This window comes from Mustela nivalis (genome assembly GCF_964662115.1).
Source record: "Mustela nivalis genome assembly, chromosome: 5".
NCBI lineage: Eukaryota > Metazoa > Chordata > Mammalia > Carnivora > Mustelidae > Mustela > Mustela nivalis.
Window position 1 is genome coordinate 117,758,035 of NC_139024.1, and position 11,683 is coordinate 117,769,717.

The 11,683-nt window shown below is 43.0% G+C and overlaps 1 long non-coding RNA gene across 1 annotated transcript; it reads left to right on the forward strand.

The window, feature by feature from the left end:
• The first annotated feature begins 7,453 nt into the window (after nucleotides 1–7,453).
• On the forward strand, nucleotides 7,454–11,025 carry LOC309865736. Its single transcript, XR_014312252.1, has 2 exons — nucleotides 7,454–7,940; nucleotides 10,807–11,025. It is a non-coding gene; the product is annotated as an uncharacterized lncRNA (long non-coding RNA).
• The last annotated feature ends 658 nt before the right edge of the window (nucleotides 11,026–11,683 follow it).

Genomic DNA, 11,683 nt, shown 5'->3' on the forward strand with positions numbered 1-11,683 from the left:
GAGAAAAATCCTCAACAAAGTAGGTTTAGAGGTAACATACCTCAACATAATACAGGCCATATATGAAAAATTCACAGCTAACATCATACTCAGGGGGGAAAAATTGAGAGCTTTTCCTTCTAAGGACAGGAATAAGACAAGGATGTCCACTCTCACTACTTTTACTCACCATAGTACTAGAGCTACTAGCCATAGCAGTCACACAAGAAAAATAAATAAAAGGCATCCAAATTGGTAAGGAAGAAGTAAAAATTTCACTATTTGCAGATGACATGATACCATATGAGAAAATCTTAAAGACTCCACCAAAAAACTACTAGAACTGACAAATGAATTCAGTAAAGTCACAGGATACAAAATTAATACCCATAAATCTGTTGCATTTCTATACACTTATAATGAAGTAGCAAAAAGAGAAATTAAGAAAACAACCCATTTACAATTGCACCAAAAAGAACAAAATACCTAGGAATAAACTTAACCAAGGAGGTGAAAGATCTGTACTCTGAAAACTATAAAACACAAACAAATGAAAAGCTATATCATGCTCATGGATTGGAAGAACAAATATTGTTAAAATGTTCATATGACTCAAAACAATCTGCAGATTTAATGCAGCTCCTATCAAAATACCAACAACATATTTCACAGAACTAGAACAAATAATCTAAAATTTGTACGAAACCACAAAACACGGTGGATAGCCAAAATAATCTTTTTTTTAAGATTTTATTTATTTATTTGACAGAGATCACAAGTAGGCAGAGAGGCAGGCAGAGAGAGGAGGAAACAGGCTCCCTGCAGAGCAGAGAGCCTGACGTGGGACTCGATCTCAGGACCCTGGGATCATGACCTGAGCTGAAGGCAGATCGTAACCCACTGAGCCACCCAGGTGCCCCAATCTTTTTTTTTTTTTTAATATTATTTATTTATTTGAGAGAGAGAGATCACTAGCAGAGGGAAGGGGTAGAAGGAGAAGCAGACTCCCCGTTGAGCAGGGAGCCTGACACGGGGCTCCATCCCAGGATCCTGGGATGGTGACCCAAGCTAAAGGTAGATGATTAACTGACTGAGCCACGCAGGTGCCCCCGCCAAAGCAGTCTTGCAAAAGAACAAGTCTGGATGTATCACAATCCCAGATCCCAAGATATACTCCCAAACTGTAGTAAACAGACATTATGGTACTGGCACAAAAATAGACACACAGGTCAATGGAACAGAACAGAGAGTCCAGAAACCCATGGTTAGATAGTCAATTAATCTATGACAATGGAGGCAAGAATATACAATGGGAAAAAGACATCTCTTCAACAAACGGTGTTAGGAAAACTGGATAGCTATGCACAGGCCGAAGAATTAAATTGCACTAGTTCCTTTAAAAAAAAAAAAAAAAAGATTTTTAGAAGCAGAAGACTGAAACTGCATCAGTTTCTTTAAAAAAAAAAATAAATAAATAAGATTTTAAGGTACCTGGGTGGCTCAATCATTAAGTGTCCACCTTTGGCTCAGATCCCAGGGTCCTGAGATGGAGCTCTACAGTGGGCCCCCTGCTCAGTGGGAAGCCTACTTCTCCCTCTCCCGCTCCCCCTGCTTGTTCCCTCTCTTGCTGTGTCTGCCTCTGTCACATAACTAAATAAAATCTTTTTTAAAAATAAAATAATAAATTAGAATTTTTAAAAAGTCTCAACAACCAGTGTGAGGCTCAAAGTCACAATGCTGAGATCAAGAGTCACATGCTCCCCTGACTGAACCAGCCAGGCACACCCACTTTCTTACACTATACACAAAAACAAATCAAAACGGGTTGAAGACCTAAATGTGAGACCCAAAACCATAAAACACGAAGAAAACATAGGCTGTAATTTCTTTGACATTAGCCACAGAAACATTTTTCTAGATATGTTTTCCTCAGGCAAGGGAAAAAAAAGGTAAGATTAAACTATTGGGATTACACCAAAATAAAAGACATTTACACCGTGTAGGGACTCCCTTTCTCAATCCAGCTAAAATCCCACCTTGATAGTGTTCAAGCTTACCTGGGTCTCTAACACTGATGTTCCAGGTGGGATTCACAGTAGGAACGGGCATCATTGCATTAGCTCTTAGGGAGTTACTGAGAGTTTTAGCATGCAGCCCGATAACTTCTTCCCTCGCCTTTTCTAGCATCATGTGGCATTCCTCAGAAGCGAGGAGAATATTTAACAAATTTTGTATATGTGTCCAAGTGGGGTTGTAGGTGGCAAAAATACATGGGATTGAATTTTCCATCCTCTTGGGGTCATCTCTGTAAGTAGGTATATTGTTTTTCCAGTGAAACAAATACAAGGTGGATGGTAGACAGTGGACCCAAATCATTCCTACGGATTATCCCCCAACCCTCCCCCTCACCAATCTAAACCTGGGATTGGGACTTGCCTTAGCAGATATTGTCTTCCCTGGGAACGAGTGGCTCCTTGACTAAATTGAGTAGGGTGTAAGAAGGGGAGATCATTTCTAGCTGTTGGTCCCCTGAGGCTGAGGGTCTTGGTTTTGGGCTCTTTGGGAGCTCAGGTTGTTGGGACTGAGTACAGACAGTAAGTCTTGGTGCCCCCATAGAGTGGAAGAGCTATAGAGGAGTTTAATCCAAGTAGTCAATAAATCCTCTTCCTCTCCCTGGTGAGAATCAACAGCACAGGCTTTTTTGTGTTATTGGTTCATTGAAGTAGAATTTTACATCTTTTCTGAGCTGGTTTATTTTGATACAAAAGCAAAAAATGACTGAACATAAGGTATTTCATTCCATTTACCTTCCCTTTTACAAAGCAAATCTAATTGCAAGATAGTATTATACTCTAAGGATCCATGAACTGGCTATTTTTTTCCCAGAGCATAATGAATATTGTGGCCAAGCAGGGTTGCAAAAGAAGATCATCTTTTTTCCTTTTCATAGGTTTATAACTACACATTGTCCAATTTTTGAGAATATAGCCCAAAGGGCTGCATGCCGGGGATCAATTTTTCATTTCCTAGTTTCCAATTAGAACACGAGCTACAGCAACAAATAAACCAAATGAAGCCAAGAGTACCTCTGTGAACAAAGATTCTCTATTTCCACTCAAAAGGCTTTATCAACTGAATAAATGGCTTCCTCGTCAACCTTTTCTTAAGCAAGAAAAAGAAGGCTATGAGAGCCAAGCCAAAGGCCCAGTTTGGAGAGAACCGAAGGTGGGGGGGGGGGGGAGGAGAGGAAGGAGGTTTAGGGGGGTGGGGAGAAAGAAGCATTTGGTCACTGGTTCTGAGGTTACTTACCAAAGAGATGTCTATCCATATAGAAGCCAAAAGCTGTTTCCTTGCCACAAGAGTTAAATTCAGCGCCTGAAGGTCAGTGCACCCAAATTGGGGTGGAACCCCCAAGGAAGGTCCCTAGGATGAAGAGCCTAGGCAGCTGCTTGGACTTGTCACAATACTCCCTTTAATGGCTGGGGCCATCGAACCAAAGTCAAAGCTGGCTCACCAAATTTGTGACCAAACCCAGGTTAATATGACCCATGTGCAAGCAGAGCCAATCACTGAAACACCAAGTACGCAGGAGGAAAAGTCTTTAGTCAAGAGGTAGCCAAAGGAGCGGAGATTGGCTGGCTTGGTCGGTGGAGATTGTGACTCTTGATCTTGGGGTCATGAGTTCGGGCCCCAGGTTAGGCATAGAGCTTATCCGGAAAGAAGAAAAAAGAGGCAGGCAAAGGAGAAGGGAAGGCAAGCCTCAAATTCCTCTCCTCAAAGGGGGAGACTCTTGGTATTTAAAGGTGAATGAAAAAGGATCTGGGTGTAGGGAAGAGGAGTTACATGATTTCAAACTCAGATAAAGGGAGTTAATAAGTAACTGAAGGGTTAAAGCGATCATTGTCTGCATCTTTACAGATCTTCTGCATGTCTCTTCATATGACCCATGATCAGAAAGTGGCCCCCTTGTTATGAGTCTGGGGTGGGGTTTTAGGCCTTCCTATATCAAATATTTATTCATCAGACACTGGTACATGCTCCAAGAGAAGGATGGAGGTCCTAAGTGGTTCTGGCTGGTGTTTTTACTGAAACCAAGTCTCTGCAAAACAACTAAAGCAACATTTTCATATTGTTGCATTCTTGCATATTGTGCAAGAATGTTATCTATAGAAACATGGCAGCAGGCTGAATTCCAACAACAAACAGATTTGGGTAAAAAGTTACGATTGCTCTTACTGGTCCCTTTAGCCCTTAGGTAAGATGTGTTGTTAGGTATCTTTCTTTCTTTTTAATTTTTTAAAATTCAATTAACGTATAATGTATTATTAACTTCAGAGGTAGAGGTCAGTGATTCATCAGTCTTATATATGACACCCAGTGCTCATTACATCACCTGCCCCTCTTAATGTCCCAATTACCCCAGCTCCCACCCCTCTCCCCTCCAGCAACCCTCAGTTTGTTTCCTATGCTTAAGAGTCTTCTATGGTTTCTCTCTCTCTCTGATTTCATCTTGTTTTATTTTTTTCTTCTCTTCCCCTCTGATCCTCTGTTTTGTCTCTTGAATTCCACATATCAGTGAGATCATATGATAATTGTCTTCCTCTCACTGGCTTATTTCACTTAGCATAACACTCTCTATCCCATCCATATCGTTGCCAATGGCAAGATTTCATTTTCTTTAATGGCTGAGTAGTATTCCATTGTATATATATACCATGTCTTCTTTATCCATTCATTTGTTGATGGACATCTGGGCCCTTTCTATAGTTTGGCTATTGTGGACTTTGCTGCTATAAACATTGGGGTGCAGGTGCCCTTTGGATCACTACATTTGTGTCTTTGGGGTAAATACCCAGTAGTGCAGTTGCTAGGTCATAGGGTAGCCCTATTTTCAATTTTTTGAGGAATCTCCATACTGTTTCCCAGAGTGGCTGCACCAGCTTACATTCCCGCCAACAGTGTAGGAGGGTTCCCCTTTCTCCACATCCTCGCCAACATCTGTCGTTTCCTGACTTGTTAATTTTAGCCACTCTGACTAGTGTGAGGTGGTATCTCACTGTGTGTTTGATTTGTATTTCCCTGATGCCAAGTGATATTGAGCATTTTTTCATGAGTCTGTTGGCCGTTTGTATGCCTTCTTTGGAGAAGTATCTGTTTATGTCTTCTCCCCATTTCTTGACTGGAGTATTTGTTTTTTGGGGTGTTGAGTTTGATAGATTCTTTGTAGGTCTTGGATACTAACCTTTTATCTGATATGTCATTTGCAAATATCTTCTTCCATTGTGTTGGTTGTCTTTTGGTTTTGTTGACTGTTTCTTTTGCTCTGCAAAAACTTTTTATCATGATGAAGTCCCAATAGTTCATTTTTCCCTTTGTGTCCCTGGTCTTTGGAGATGTGTCTAGCAAGAAGTTGCTGTGGCTGAGGTTGAAGAGGTTGCTGCCTGTGTTCTCCTCTAGGATTTGATGGATTCCTGTTTCACATTGAGGTCTTTCATCCATTTTGAGGCTATTTTTGTGTGTGGTGTAAGGAAATGGTCCAGTCTCATTCTTCTGCATGTGGCTGTCCAACTTTCCCAGCACCATTTATTGAAGAGACTGTTTTTTTTTTTTCTATTGGACATTCTTTCCTGCTTTGTCAAAAATTAGTTGGCCATAGAGTTGAGGGTCTATTTCTGGGCTTTCTATTCTTTTCCATTGATCTACGAGTCTGTTTTTATGCCAATACCACACTGTCTTGATGATCACAGCTTTTAAAAGAGCTCAAAGTCTGGGATTGTGATGCCACCAGTTTTGTTTTTCATTTTTAACATTCCTTTGGCTATTCGGAGTCTTTTCTGGTTCCATACAAATTTTAGGATTATTTGTTCTAGCTCTGTGAAAAAAGTTGATGATATTTTGATAAGAATTGCGTTAAATGTATAGATTGCTCTAGGTGGCATAGACATTTTTACAATATTCTTCCAATCCATGAACATAGAACATTTTTCCATTTGTGTCTTCCTCAGTTTCTTTCATGAGTGTTCTATAGTTTTCTGAGTACAGATCCTTTGCCTCTTTGTTTAGGTTTATTCCTAGGCAACTTATGGTTTTGGGTGCAATTGTAAATGGGATTGAGTCCTTAATTTGTTAGCTTTCTAATAGCCAGCTCCCTGGGTCCAAAGGCCAAAACTAACCAGTTAGTTGCTCTATTAAACTCTCCTTGATAGCAAGACCATAAAAATGTTTTCTTTTGAGTGATTATAGAGAGGAGCTGTGTAAAAAAAAAAAAAAGGTACCATACTTCTCAGAGAGAAAACAGTGACAAGTTCCATAGTACTTCCTTAAGGACAGGCTGAGACCCAATTCAGTGGCATTATTCAGTGGATGGCTGATTTCCTGGGCTCAGACTGGGTGGCTTGATATAGGATGAATAAATACATGATGATAATCCAGTTAACAGAGTGTTATAATGGGTGTCACAGTATGGGGGAGGGTGCGCTTATATGACAAAATCAAGTGGGGAAAATTGGAGATGACAAAAACATAAAAATATCAAATTATATGTAGAAAATTGTTGGAGTAGAATTCTCTAAAATGTTAACAGTAAAAACAAAACAAAACCACAAACAACCAAAGTGGTTGTACCATTTTATACTCTCATCAGTAAAAATGAGGCTTCCAGATGCTCCATATTCTCACCTTACTTGATTATCATTACTATTTTAAAATTTCAGTCATGTTAGTAGGTATGTGATAGTACCTAATTCTGGTTTTAATTTATATATATCTGTTGTATCAATCTGGTAATGGAGTATTTTGTTAGGTGCTTATTGCTATGCTTTGAGTCTATTTAGTTCCATTTGTGTGTCTATCTTTATTGTGATATCACATTGTATTGATTATTGTAATAATCTTGTAAGGAATCTTCAAGTTAAAATTTTTTTCAGGGAGGGTGGCTCAGTTGGTTAAGCAGCCGCCTTAGGTTCGGGTCATGATCCCAACGTCCTGGGATCGAGTCCCGCATCGGGCTCCTTGCTTAGTGGGAACCCTGCTTCTCCCTCTGCCTCTGCCTGCCATTCTGTCTGCCTGTGCTCACTCGCTCTCCCTCTCTCTCTCTCTGATAAATAAATAAAATCTTAAAAAAAATTTTTTTTCAAAAAAATAAAAAATAAGTAAAATGTTAACAGTAGTTATTTCTGTATATTTGGGGTGTGTTTGGCTTTTCTCTCTCTCTCTTTAGTTGTCCAGTGGGAAATACAAGGTGGGGGGGAGTATTTTTTAATGATTGGCGTAAAACGCGAGGCGTACGGGGCCAGCCTAGCAGGATCGCCCAGGCCCTAACCCACCGCCCCGGACGCCCTGTTTCCGGTCCAAGCACCCACCGGCCGCGCGATCCAGGCGCCCTATGGAGCGGCCCGCCGAGACGCGAGGTCCTCCGAGCAGCCTAGAGAGAACGCGGAAGTTGGCTGGGGGCGGGGCCGAGGCCCCTGGCAGTTGCACAGCCATGCAGTTTCACTGGTCCTGTGCGGTCGGTGGCAAGTGAGCCGCTGAGGGCCGCAGTCCCGTTTTGCCCTGTGTTCTCCCGTTTACCTCACCTAGCCGTGCCGCCAGCGCCGGAGGGGAGTGGGTGTGTGTCCCGGGTTTCCCGGCGGAGGTCGACGCCAGCAGTGTCTCTCCTCGTGCCCGGGGTGGTTAGGGCCGTGCCAGCTTCGGTGTACCACCCCCCACACCCCCCAGAGCGACTCTTCTCAGACGCGTCCACCCCCCACTCCTCAAGTTCCCAGCCTTCCTTCTCCTTCGAGGAGCAGGTGCTGCGACGACCCCGCGTCAGAGTGCTCAAAACCTCTTGTTGCCAGGGCGGGTGCCCTTTGACGATGTGGTCGTGGGCTTCAGAAACAAAGAGTGCAGTCTCCTGGACTGGCCCGAGAAGGCTCTTTACACGAACGTGGTATTAAAGAATTACAGAAACGCCATGGCACTGAGTAAGAACTCTCCTGTGACCCTCAGACGGTCCGACTGGAAGGCTTAAGTGCAGCTTCTCACTAACTGGGGGGTCTTCTCCGCATTTCCCTTCTCATGTGTTGTGGAACGCTTCCGGGTCTGGAGAGCTTCCCGAGCTTCAGACTTTCCTAATAACAGAGATCAACCTTCTGTTTGGGGGTTTTATTTCAATGTTTATTTCTTCCTTATATTATTTTTCTATTTACTTATTTTAAAGATAGATTTGAGAGAGAGTACACAAGTGGGGGAAGGGGCCGCTGAGCCAAGAGCCCCACGTGGAGGGGGGCTTCATCCCCTGAGCCATGAGATCACAGCCTGAGGCGAATCCAGAGTCGGATGCTTAACCGACTGGGCCACCCACAAATTCCCCTATATTGTTTATTTTTATGCTAGAGGAAAGGCTTGGAATTTGCATGTCTCTTGGTTTGAAATGCTCCTTACTAGTAGGGCAAGCCCTCTTTCGGTGCAAGTGCTCTGAATGGAGCTGTATAGGTCCCAGTCCCCAGTATTTTGACAGACAGCCTTGAATTGCGGACGGGCCCTGAGGCAAGATAATTAATTCTCCCTCCCTCTCTCTTCTTCCTAAATAAACTCTACCTCCAATGTGGGGCTCCAACTCACAACCCCAGGAATAAGAGTCGTTAAACAGGCAGTTTTTTTAAGCATTGTCAATTCTTGCCTTTCTCACAGCTAGAGTTCTGCATAAGCACTCTCCACAGCAGGATCCCAGGCCTGGGACTGACTGGTAGCTTTCTGGAGTGGCTGCTTGCTGCCACTGTCTTTTCATTCCAGACACATTCCATCCAGGCCTCAGAGTATATTTTGCCCTATAAAGCATGTTTCTCCAGCTTCCCTCAAATATAGAAAATGAGTCTTTGGTTCCTTTTGCCACTATAATCCTTTATCAGAATGATTTAATTAGATTAAATTTGGAGGGACATTAAGGTAGAAGATTCCCATCTGGAGTTTGCCAGCCCCCTGTATTTTATAGTTAAAAAGAGTCTCCCAGTATAAGTGTTGGAGCAAGTATGTACAAACCGGAGTTGAAATCCACCCTTGATTACGAAAGGGTGTAGAAAAGAGATTTGCAAGGTATCAGGAAAACCAGCAACACAGACCAGGCTTTCTACCCATTTTCTGTATTTCTGTGGTGAGCAGCAGAAAAACCTTTATCCGAAAAGCTTTTTTTAGGTTAGAGCGGACAGCAAGGTAGTGGGAAGCTGGGAAGTATACAGGTGGTCATGGGAAAAGAAGAAAGAGGGAAGTAAATGGAATATCTAGAGCCAGTGAGTGGGGGCCAAGGGGCAGGAATGAGGAGGACAGTTAGCCTGCCTGGAGTCATGAAATCAGGGCCCTCGTCAGCAGAGTTGCCCTCATTCCCTGATTCCTCAACGTGCTGATCCTTTTTCTTGCCCACGAATAGGATTTTCATTCTGTAAAACTGAAGTGATAAGCCACTTGGAAAGTGGTGAAGCTTGTGTATCTGGGCTGGACAAAGAACCATAGCGGGATGAGCACAGGAAGGCCTTTGGGACCCCTGTCCTGCTCTGCCTTCAACTTGTACCCATTACTGTAGGAATTCTAGCACTTGTGAATTCTTTTGTTAAGGATATAGGTTCAGGGGCACCTGGGTGGCTCAGTGTGTTAAGCCTCTGCCTTCGGCTCAGGTCATGATCTCAGGGTCCTGGGATCAAGCCCCACATCCCCTCACTCTGCTCAACAGGGAGCCTGCTTTCCTCTCTCTCTCTCTGCCTGCCTCTCTGCCTACTTGTGATCTCTGTATGTCAAATGAATAAATAAAATCTAAAAAAAAAAAAAGGAATATAGGTTCATTCTAGTTAGTTTTCTCCTCCTGGCTTAATTTATTTTATTTATTTATTTTTGGGTCATTTCACTATTACTAATGACTATCCAAGCCTTTTCCCTCAGGTCCGACCTGTGGTTCAGAGTTACTGCAAAGTAAGGCTTAAGATGGATTTCTTCCCACTCTCCTTGGTTCCCAGTGAACTTAGGATTTCTAAAGTGAGTAGAGTTTAGAAACACTTATAGGGTCCCCCCCCGGATGTTATTAATTAATTAATTTTTATTTTAAAAGTAATCTCTGGAGGCACCTGGGTGGCTCAGACCTGAGCCTCTGCCTTCGGTTCAGGTCATGATCTCAGGGTCTGGGATTGAGTCCCACATCGGGCTCTCTGCTCAGCAGGGAGCCTGCTTCTCCCTCTCTCTCTGCCTGCCTCTCTGCCTACTCGTGATCTCTCTCTCTCTCTCTGTCAAATAAATAAATAAAATCTTAAAAAAAAAAAAAAAAGTAATCTCTGTGCCTAACATGGGGCTCAAACTCACAATCCCGAGATCAGGAGTCACATGCTCTACTGACTGAGTCAACCAGGTACCCCTAGCTCTTAAGAGTTTTCACGTGTTCTGTTTAAAATCTGCATTTTCTTTCTTTCTTTCTTTCTTTCTTTCTTTCTTTCTTTCTTTCTTTCTTTCTTTCTTTCTTTCTTTCTTTCTTTCTTTTGGAAATAGAGGCAGAGTAGAGAATGGGACTTTGGCTCTGGACCCCCTCAAATTCTCAGAAACCTCATGTTCAGATAAGCACCAGTCTGAATCTAGTGGCCTCTCTTCTGACACTGGACTGAGAAAAGGTGTCTTCGTGATGGCAATGGGACCTCCAACCCCCTTTCCTCACCTCTGTCCCCTTAGTGAAATCACTGGGACTTCTCATCCCGCCAAACAGGAAGAGGACTGGAAAGTGATCTTGACACGACCAGCTGTTATTGCCTATAGAAGGTGAAGACCTTCCCTGGTTGCTCGAAGGGCCAAGAGCCCATTCCTCCTCTCTTCTAGTTGCTGCAGGTTGGGACCTGGCCCCAGTGCAAGATCCATGTACTTCCTATGACCCAGACGGCTTGGCTCAGTCCTTGCAGAGATCTGCGAAAGGCAAATAGAGTAACTTCAGCCACCAGACATTGAAACAGTTGGCTCTTTATTGCTGATAAAGTTAAACATTTGATTGTCAAATTCTGTTTGAAAACAAAATCCAATAAAGCCAGTGTTTTTAATTCATTTGTATCTCCATGCTCTAATGAGTAGATCAGATTTCTAATAATGATCCTCTCCTGGCTTAAGCATGAAAAATTGCATCTTCCAAAAAACCTAGCGTATCTATTTAAATAGTGCTACCAGGACTACAGATTATTGTCGTATTTTAAAGATTGTACTTATTTATTTATTTAGAGAGAGGGAGTGCATGCAAGTTGGGAGAGGGGCAGGGGGCGAGAGACTCTCAGGCTGACTCTGAGCTGAGCACAAAGCTGGAGGCAGGGCTCGATCTCACGACCCTGGGATTATGACCTGAGCCAAAATTAGGAGTTGAGATGCTCAACCAACTGCCACCCACCCCCGACACCCGCCCAGAACTACCAATTATTAAGTAAGCAATCAAGGTTACAGACTTTAAAGTCTTTAAAATCTATAGACTTTAAAGATTACTTTCCCAGGATGTATTAACAATGTCCGAAGTCCAGGAGTCTTGAAAGGCTCCTTAAAAATCACCTTATTAAGGGGCACCTGAGTGGCTCAGTCGTTTAAATGTCTGCCTTTGGCTCAGGTCATGATCTCAGGGTCCTGGGATTGAGCACCACTCCCCCTTGGGCTCCCTACTCAGTGAGGAATCTGCTTTTCTCTCTGCCCCTCCCTGTTGCTCTAGCTCATTCGCTCACAC